This window comes from Wolffia australiana, chromosome 8 (genome assembly GCF_029677425.1).
Source record: "Wolffia australiana isolate 7733 chromosome 8, ASM2967742v1".
Taxonomy (NCBI): domain Eukaryota; kingdom Viridiplantae; phylum Streptophyta; class Magnoliopsida; order Alismatales; family Araceae; genus Wolffia; species Wolffia australiana.
The window spans coordinates 9910700-9921259 of NC_135842.1; positions in this window are offsets into that span (position 1 = coordinate 9910700).

Here is a 10560-nt window from a genome sequence, read left to right on the forward strand (position 1 = left end):
CTAGATTAGAGTCGAATTTCATATTTAATTCATTTCCCCCCAATTTTTTCTACTTTCTCTCTGTAGGTTAATTTGTCTTCTCTCTCTCTAGATCTAGAAAATTGATTGTTTAAAATTCAATTCAACATTTAAAATACATAATTCCAAAATTTCATTGAAAATTCGTCCATCTTCACGCCCAATTTCAAAACCCCTTTCTTGCTTATAAATTCCCAATTATAATGTAAAAAAATTGTGATGATAAATACGATTGATTTAAATCTTGGTAATTCAAATTAATTTGATATAAGAATCAAAATTATCCTATCTAGAGTGTCTTGACCAAAAATAATAAGATCACTATTAAGCTTTTGCTTAATTGTGATTAATTACAAAAAAAACTAAACACAATAAAGGCTCATTAAATCCAAAAATTAATCCATTCTTGAATTAATCCATTGGAATTAGGATAAAAATTCTTGCAAAGTGCCTCCCTGTGGTTCGATCCCTTTTTCATCCTAAAATCATATATTTTGAAAAAGGGAAGTAAATTTATTGTATAAGCTTAAATCAAAACGACACTTCTAAACTTGCATTTAACAACATCAAATTTAGGATTATCATATTCATCCCATTGTCTTCCGTGTGTTGGAGTCCTCTTATATAAAGGGTAAATGATAATGTTCATAGACCACACAATCACCTAAGTAGAATTGCTGCTATATTTGAGCAGAGATTGTTTGGAATTCCATAATTAATAACTCTTAGGTCATAGTCAGAACACAAACATCTTTATCTAAAGAGCACCCACTATCCATCATTTTATCCACACAAATGCTTACGGGGTCAACCTACTAATTTATAATCACCAAATTAGAAAAAAGCTTGGATGCAAGAATAAGCCCACGAATTTAACTGTGCTATTAAAGTGGGGGGCATCTACACTAGATATAAGTGAAGACAAACTCAAGGAAATACTTTCCAACAGAGTGGAAGTGTCACTAATGGAGTTTTTTTTATGATTTTCCAATGTGTTGGTCCTTAATAGGATGACCAATTACCGTTTGTCAACTAATCATAGCGTAGGTCATTAGTGGAGTGACACATGAATGAAGGATTAAACATATACATGAACTAATGATAGAAAAGTTTAACTAAAGGGTTGATTGAGACCTATGTACCTTGGTACCTCGTGTGATGGCGGCTCAACCTATTGATTATGCTAAATGATGTATGATTTATTAATCTATATGTAGAATATATTTGAGAAATTGGTGATGAATATAATCTTGATATCAAGCTAATCATACTTTCATATTATTCAGATATCATTGAAATGAATATTTTTTCATTATTATTATTGTGTGATGTTTATAATGAAGTCCCCATATATGTGTCCTGACTTTGTGAATTATGATAATATTAAATAACATGAAAAATGCATGTATATTTTCATACCTTTTAGATTTTTTTTGGTATTATTAATTTAAATTTATCATGCTATCATTCGAATTAACTAAATATTTACGCACTAGCTATAAATTCTAATTTTTGCATAGTATGGTTACTTTTGACTAAACTCTTTGACTTATTTGAAGTCAAGCAATTGTAGTACTGATGAGCATTCTATAATTTCACGTGTATAAATTTACAGGAATGAGAAGATGGTAACTCTTAAGAGTTGGAGAATTTTTGTGAGCTTAGTGATTCTACAAAGAGGCTTGAAAGGATCAAGTGGAGTTGTGGACCTTCAAAAGAGATCTGAGGAGGATGGGCCACTACCTGACCTGCCCATTAGGCTCTCAAAATTCTTATAAAGAAAGAAGTTAATGATTACAAGGGAAAGTTCTCAACCAACGGAGAAAAAGAGGCAAAATGGCAAGAAAATAGAATAGAAAATGCCCAAAATGGTATTTTATTAATTCTCTCAATATATAAAGAGACATTTTTTCCCACATTTCCCCTTATTCTGGACGTGCTCTAGCAAGTGGCTGGCCAGTAGGACAATGAATTTTTCAGAATCCAGGTTGTTCAACCTTGATGGAGGACCATCGAGAAGACAGAGGTCAGACTAGCCAGTAGTCACGTTGCAGAGCTCGAGCTAGCGCGAAGGACCTGACCTTCAAGTACACAGCATGACGATCGGCTCCGGCTACTCTTTTCCTGCCTTTTGTCTTTATGAACTGTTATGGACCCTTGTGTTTGGGCTCCATTTTCTTCTTGTTTTTTATGTTTATGTTATGTTTGTTTATTAAGGCCATCAAGGGAATGGTCATCTTTGGACAATTCCCCTAATGGGCCCATTGGGGCAACCATCCCTACTTAAAGGGGGTGGCATACCCCAATGGGACTTGGATTCCTAGTTTTGATATCAGAAAAAAGTGTCTCTTGTTTTACGTGGGAATCCCTCATTCTTTTCTTGGATTTCGTCGCTGAGTGACTCACGATTGCCGTCATCTTTGAAGTTTTGTCATCCAGATGTAGAAGCAAGTTCATTGTTTTTGCATTCCGTCATTGTGGGGCAACACCGGCTCTTCTTTGGCTGCCAACGATATCTCTCTGATCGGACGTGGCCGACCCTTGCCCCGCCATGTGAACATTCTGCACCCAGTGACAGTTCGCACCATGTTCCCGATCTAGTCATCGTTCGGCGTCGACTCTCTCCCGACCAAGATACTATGATCATGGACGCGCCGAGTTGACTTCCATTGTATCTCATAACCACGAGGTCCGTCATTGAATCTTTGACTATCACCAGCCTTAACGTCCTCGTCTGCCGAGAACATAACGTCCAGAGTCTGTAGCCATATTGAACCATTGTAGCCTTCAACAATTACGCCGTCGCCGCCTAGATCTCTACCTGTCGAGCACATCCAGGCCGTCGCTTGCAGGTCTTGATTTCTCTACCTCTATTCTACACCTTAATTATCTTTTCTAGTGCCAATTCTCATCGACCTACAGGAGAGTTCTTTTTATAGGACTAGCCATTTTCATCTGTGAAAGTAAGACCCTTCATTGTTGGTGTCGAATTAGATTCATCATCGGCAAAGATTGGAACAATTTTGGGCAGTGATTGCCTTTCCCTCCTCGTCGGTGTTCGTGCAGATCTATCGGGTCATCGGGAGCCTGCCTAGGCCGTAAAACTCTCGTGTCACCCCTCTATCCATCGAACTAGTCAGCAAAAATTTAACTATCTTTCGTTCTTTTAAACATTGCATCATTCATTCACAGTATCACGTACATCTATTCTCTGTGGTGCAATCTAATCCGACAATTCCGTCGAATTGTTTTACATCAAACCTGCTTAATGTAAGTTTATTGGGGTTTTCTCTTAATCCCATCTCTTGTTTGCATTGAAAAATGCCTGATCTTGGAAAAATATAAGGATACAGACTTGAGAGGAAGCATTGAGGGTTCAGTGAACTTGCATTGAGGTTTTTAGGATCTTAGATTTCTAATTTCTCCATCATTATCCATCCATTTACCCTTAAAATCCATCATTTACCCACTCTAAACACTCATTTTCTACACTTTATTTATTTATAATAGGTTTTTTCTCTATCTAAACCTTCATCCATATCCCTAGTTACTCCCCTTAAAATTTCATAAAAAATCTTCTTCATTTGCATCTTCAAATTCTATCTCAAACTCCTTCTACACTCTCTCTTCATTTTCTCTCTCTATCTCCTCATTTTGACCTTTTCTCTCTCTGGAATTGGTTATTTCTATCTCTAGACCTTCATCCATATCCCATTTCATCCCCTCAAAATTTTATAAAAAATCTCCTTCATTTACACCATCAAATTCCCACTCAAACTCTCACTACACCATCTTCCTTTTCTCTCTTGATCTCATTTTGACATTTTCTCTCTCTAGAAATGTTTATTTCTCTCTCTAAAATATCTATCTCTAGATCCTCAAGCATTCCCACTTTGAATCCCAAAAAATTGCATTTAAATATCACTTTTTATCCTTTCAAAACTCAAATTTTCCCTCTCCTTTCAAAACCCACCGTGCGTCGCTATGCGGTGTTGTGTGACGCTTGTGTGGCAGGAACAGCCCTATGCCCACCAGTCCACGCGCGGGCAGCAGACACGAATGCAGGGCACAGGGTAGCCAAATCGGCTAAGTCCTGACCATATTAGGTCAAGCCCAACAGGGCTTAGCCCATTTGGCTAAGTCTTGACTTAGCCAAATTGGGCTGAATGTTAGTGGGCAGCGACCAAGGCCAGCCCCATACAGGCCATACCAGGGCCGCCGGCTGATCTGGTCCTCCGCGGCCACCACCACCGCCACCGCTCCGCAGCTGCCGTCGCTCCGTCGCTGCCGTCACTCCGCCGCTGCCGTCGCACCGCCGCTGCCGTTGCTCCGCCGCCGCTGCTTTGCCGCTGCCTCTGCTCTGCCACTGCTCTGCCATTGCCGCTACTGCTCCATCGCCACCGTTGCCAATCACCAGAGCAGGTAAATTATATATTTTTCATATTTTTTTTATTTTTACTGATTTTTAAAAATTCTAACATCTAAAAAATTCTAAAAAGTCTCTAATTCTCGTTTTGTAATATTTCTAGTGGTTTTTGGTGTAAATAAAATTCCATAAAATTCTAAAAATATTTATTTTTTGATTTCTTTTGTTAATAATTTTTTTTTGATTTATTTTGTCAATTCAATGATCTCTTTTTGTGTTCTTCTTTGTATTTTGGCTTTAATTTAAATCACAGGAAATTATATATACTACCTGAAAATTTATAAAAATCCCAGAAATTTTATTTTTTACTTTTAAAATCATTTTCTTCATCCCAAGCTTGAGAAAAAATTCTGAAATTGAATTTATGCCTCTCTGGGGATCGACCCCTTACTTTTCCTATGTTAATACTGGTGGAAACTTTTCATAACTATTGCTGTTAAGTCTGAATAAAAAATGACATAAAAACCGTAAATTTGGAGTTATCAATATCATACTATGATGATTGCTAATGTATCAAAACATGTACCCCAAATATTCATATTCGATGGATGTTTGAGATGAACATCAAACTATAAGGAAATGATTATGGTATATGATCATACATATATGATAACTATGGCTGATCTTGTGGCCATTAGTGCAGATACACTAAGGATAGATGGTGGGTGATATTTAAGAAAATAGTTCACTGAATTGATCCATGTGAACCCATGAAGGGTATTCTACCGAAAATCAGTTAGGCTGATTCATTTCATGATTATATGAGTGATTCATCGACTTATGACACCATAGACGTCTTGTGAATGGATGACCATGTTTTGACTAAGAGATATGGGTCTCTTGTTCCAAGACGAAAAAATGTCTTAGCTTAAATATACTACGAAGTGTAACAAGGTGATTAATTTTTCAAGATGGTTTCATCTCAATGCAGTATAAGAGGAGATTGGAATGACAGATAAGGTTTTGACTGTTAAAAAACCTTACGTGAGAGAATTCAATGAGAGAATTCTATAAATATGTGACGCAAAGGTTCCTTGAGAGAATTCAATCTCTACACTATATCTTCTTGAATACGATATTTAGTTGAAACTCCATGAGCTGGAAATTGAACACAATGATTTGGGTTAAATTGATCCTTAAATTAAATAATATATGTCAATACAATTAATTATTAAAGTATGCCAATAAATATTATTGGACCTTTTATAAAGTTATTTACTATGCTGATAGATGGCCTAGAGGGTCACACAAATAATATTTATGAATAATAATGGATACACTCAAGTTATCATGATGTTTATGAAAATTTCTTAAATAAGTGTTAAATAGGGGCACACGTTTTAGGTACCCATGAAACCCAGAACTGCCCCACCACGTTATTATGCTATTCTAATTCCAATAACTCCACAAATTAAGAATTGATGTTAAGGAGATCTATTAGATCTACAAGAAGGGTTGGAGAATAACGGAAGGAAATCTATCATAGCAGAGATCACATGAGTATGTCAAGAGGCCAGAGGAAGTGAAGGGTGGAGCTAGTTCCCCACTTGGTGATGTGATAATACATAATTTTATAGAATAATTTAATGTTTGTTTTAACATCTTCCATCTCATGAAATTTGATTTCAGACACTTAGTTAAAGAGAATAGAAGTCACTTATCCGGTTAGCCAATTAAGATTTATTTGGCCTCAAGAGACATTAGGCAGACTATTATATGTACTTGAAAGGTCAAACACATGAGATTTATTGGACATTGGAATATATAGTTTTAATTTTTGTTATGAAAAATTCATTAATAATAAAATAAAATTTTCCCATAGGGAGAAACATCCAAGAATGCCTCTCTTCGTATCCCTCTCCTTCTCCCGTACTTCTTGAGTGCCCTCCTTGGTGTAAATTTAATGGCAAGAATATCTTTTTGAATGTTTGGAAACACAGTTTGAGAAGGTGAGGAGATCCATAATGACAAGGATTGTCTATAGGTCGGACACAAACGAATTGATATAACTCATTGAAGGAACCAAATTGTAGCAAATTTGACTCCACTTAATTTGGTTTTTTCATCTACTTGTTTTGGTTTTGTTTTAATGGTCATATTTATTTGTATTCATTCAGCTGCATGAATTTCATATCAAAATTTTAATCATCAAAAAACCCAAAATTCCTCTAGATGAGGATATCAGAAGAATCTGTGACTGATAGGGAAGATGATATGTTTCATTAACACTCAACTTGAGATTGTCTATACCATTGAGTTAATCACTTTATGCGTGAGCCATTGTAGGAATCATGAATCGGTCCCTCATGGGTTACGACATATCTGAAAAGATTTGGAACCCTATTGCAGTTCCGAATATGGTTCTTACAACCTCATACTCGGCATTCAGACCCATAAGGAATTTATATAGTATGTCCTTTAATACATATGCCCACTCTTTATAATTCGGATTCCTTACAGGGCGATAATGGTCAATTTCTCTCCATATAGTTTGCAATTCACTCACATATAACGTCACATTCCTCTCGCCTTGGACCAGGTTAGCTGCCCTCTCACCAAGTGATAAATTCTTCAGTCTATGCCCTTGGAGCTTCCCTTTTGTGCATGATCCCATATATCTTTAGTTGTCTTCAGAAGTAGAAAATTCTTGTACTCGTGTCCAGCCATACTTCGCAGGAGCCATGCACGGATTAAGGCATCTTCTCTTTTCCAAACTCTGTATCCTGTATCTATAGGATTTAGGGAAACAAATAGATGTTCTGAGAGATCCAAATCTTCTCGAATAAGCTCAATATATGGACCCCAATGCAATGTGTTGAGGCCATCATATATGAGTTGCTCTGGAACTCCAGGAAATATGATCTGAGTAGAACGGTCATACTCTTGAACCAGTTCTAGGTTTCGTGTGACTCCTTGTGTCATCCCAGAACTAGCTCAATCTTCATGGTCAGCCATAGATAGGCCTGTTCCTTCCTTCTTGTAAAATCTACTCTGTCACGCCTCAAACAAAGGTGGGAGAAGAGAAGAGAACGGTGATCTGGATCACGGTTAGACTACACGAGGCTTCTAGTGTTCCTCCGCATGAAGATGCTTTGATACCATGTCAGCTTTCAGCTGATCTTGGAGAGAAGCAATGGAGAAGCTTCTTCTCCACTTTTCCAAACCCTAGCCGCCAGTGGAAAAATGAGATTTGACCAACAACAATGAGTCATTAGTTTACACCATAACCCAATACTTATACTGGGTTTTACACATATCGGGTCTCGTGGACTTGATATGAGGGATCTGAATTATACGTGTAGATATCTAATAACAGAAATACATGGATTTAAGGACATAAATAAAAGAGAAAGATGGAGTCTGCTGACACCATCTAACACCAAAATATGTTGGACGAATTTTAGAAATGTCTCCAAAATATGTTGGTGCTCCTGTCGGCCTGCCGCCTGATCGCTTTTCTCTTACTGTGCAGGTTATTCTCACCGCACATTAAGCATGCATAGTACTCATCACCAATGTGTTCGAAGTAGTCAATGATGACTGAACGGTTAGAACAAGGATGACTCTGTACGGCACGAGATGTTCCCGCGTACGTGCCTTCAGGACAGTTGGCTCATGCCCCAGAGAAGTCTTGTGGTGGGGCACTACTTCTAGGTGGGTTCACGGTTCTGATAAGCATAATTTGGTTAGAAACAATTGGTTCATACATCAACGCATGTTGATGCACTAAGCTTAAAACTCTAAAGAAGGCATAGCAATTTGCAACTACGTATGCAGATAATATGAGATACAATGAAGATAACACAATAATGAAAATGAACACAGTAAAGAAATTGAACACTAAAAAAAAACAGCAACAGAGCAAATTTTTTGAAAGAAAAGTTATGAAATCATGAGAAGAGAATAGAAGAGCAGAGAGGATGATGAAAGAAGAAGAGAATTGAAAAAAAGAAATAGGGAAAGAAGTTAGAATTAAAAAAACAAGCAACAGAAGTAGATCAAATTTTTGAAAAAACTTGCAATAAGAAAAGTTATGAAATCATGAGAAGAGAATAGAACAGCAAAGAATAGAAGAGCAGAGAGGACGAGGAAAGAAGAAGAGAATTGAAAAAAAATAGGGGAATAAGTTAGAATTAAAAAACAAACAGCAGCAGTAGAGCAAATTTTTGGAAAAGCGTAGAAGGAAATTTAAGAAAACATGAGAAGATAAAAGGAGAAGAAGGGAAGACATTTGAGAAAAGAGAGAGACATGGAGGAGAGAGCAGAAGAGTAGAAGAGGGGAAAAAGATGCACTTAAAGAGAATTGAAGAGCAGAGAGGAAGACGATAATAGAGAAGGGAAAAATTAAGAAGGGAAGATAAGAAGCAAATTTGAGAAGACAATAGAAGATGAAAAATTAAAAAGACGATAGAAGATGAAAAAATTAAGAAGAATTAAAAAGACAAGAGAAGATGAAAAATTAAAAGGATAACAGAAGATGAAAAAATTAAGAAGACAAGAGAAGAAGATGAAAAATTAAAAAGGGAAAAGAAGAAGAAAAAATAAGAAGAAAATAAAAAAAACAAAATTCCCAATTGCATTGAAGAACATTAAAAGAAATCAACACAAAAACATATACAATGGGTGAAAAGGTTCAAACTAAAAATTAATTTAAAATTAAAATACTAGAACACAAACTTGCAAAGGTTAAATGCATTGAGGAAGATTAAAAAAAATTATAGCTATAGATACTTTAATTTGAAATCAAATTCGTAAAATACATGCAATCAGACTGGATATTTGCAACATTTTAATTAACAAGAAGAAGAGAATTGGCCGAAGAAGAAGAAGATGAGAAACAGCGGAAGAAGAAGAAGTGAATTCCAGGGTGAAGGGGAAGAATGAGAAGAAGAACTTACCACTGTCTGCGGTTCGCCGATGCCGCCTTCGCTGCCTTCCGCCGTCTGCTGTCCCCAGTCCGCCGACCGCCACACTGTCCGCCGTCCGCAAAGGCGCCAAACTCTTTCGAATAAAAAATACATGAAATTATGTTTTAGATGTTGGATATCGAAATTAGATATCCAACATCGAAAACTGGTGTTGTCATCCTATACCTGAGTGTCACACGGTCAAATCTCGAGCTAGGTCTCTTGCTTGAATCTGACATGTGCCGGCCTTAGTGCTCGGAGCAAAACACTGAGCAACCTTGATCTCTTGCAGCGGAAGTCTTTGCAATTGCTTAAGATCGCATAGAGGGGCTAGAGGAGATGGTGGGGACGCAGTCCCATCGAGAAATAGGGTCATTGCATTAATATCATAGAAAGGTTACATCATAGTTGGGACAATTACATGAGGGAAGACGAGGGGTGATACAACGAACGAGACGAGGTGCCTCAGGCCAAGGTAGTGTCGCCTCTCCACCTCGAGGCCTGCGCTCCGCGTTCGCGCGCCCGCTCTGTCGCTACACATGTGCCCTCGGGCCGGACGCCGCGCGCGCGCGCTTGGCGATCACACACGCCACCCCTGCCTTGACGATCACACACGCCACCAGCACCTGCGCTGACACCTTCACGCGCAGTCCGCGCGATGCCGCCGCATTCTGCGCCTCAAGCTGGGCGCTGTGCGCCCAACACTACCCACGGGGACGCCGCGCGCCCCCATGCTGCCTCGGCATTCTTAGTGCGCCACTTGCCTTAGTCTCTTGGCGGGATGTCTCCCAACTGTGCTCCACACACGCAATGCGTGTGCTGCCCGCGCGGACATTGCGCGGCAACCCGCACAACTTCACGCGCTGCACGTCTGCGCCCGCGCGCAACGCTTCCTGCTCCCGCGTAGCGCTTGGCGCTCGCGCGTAGCGTTGGCGCCTGTGCGTGGCGCTTGGCACTAGCACACAGCGCTTGGTGCGCACGCGCTCACGCCTGTCAACCTGTGCGCCCAGCACGCGCAGACTTCACCTGATCCATTTCGCCTTAGGCGCGAATGGGCATGCGCACTGTCTGTAGTGTATCACCACATACGGGGGCGATGGCCTGAAAGATCAGGTTTGGGCATCGCTACCCATAGATGACTCAGTCATTAAATATCATGAGTCTCCTTGCAGACACGCCCTCCCAATAAGCATGCAGGCCTCTGGGCAG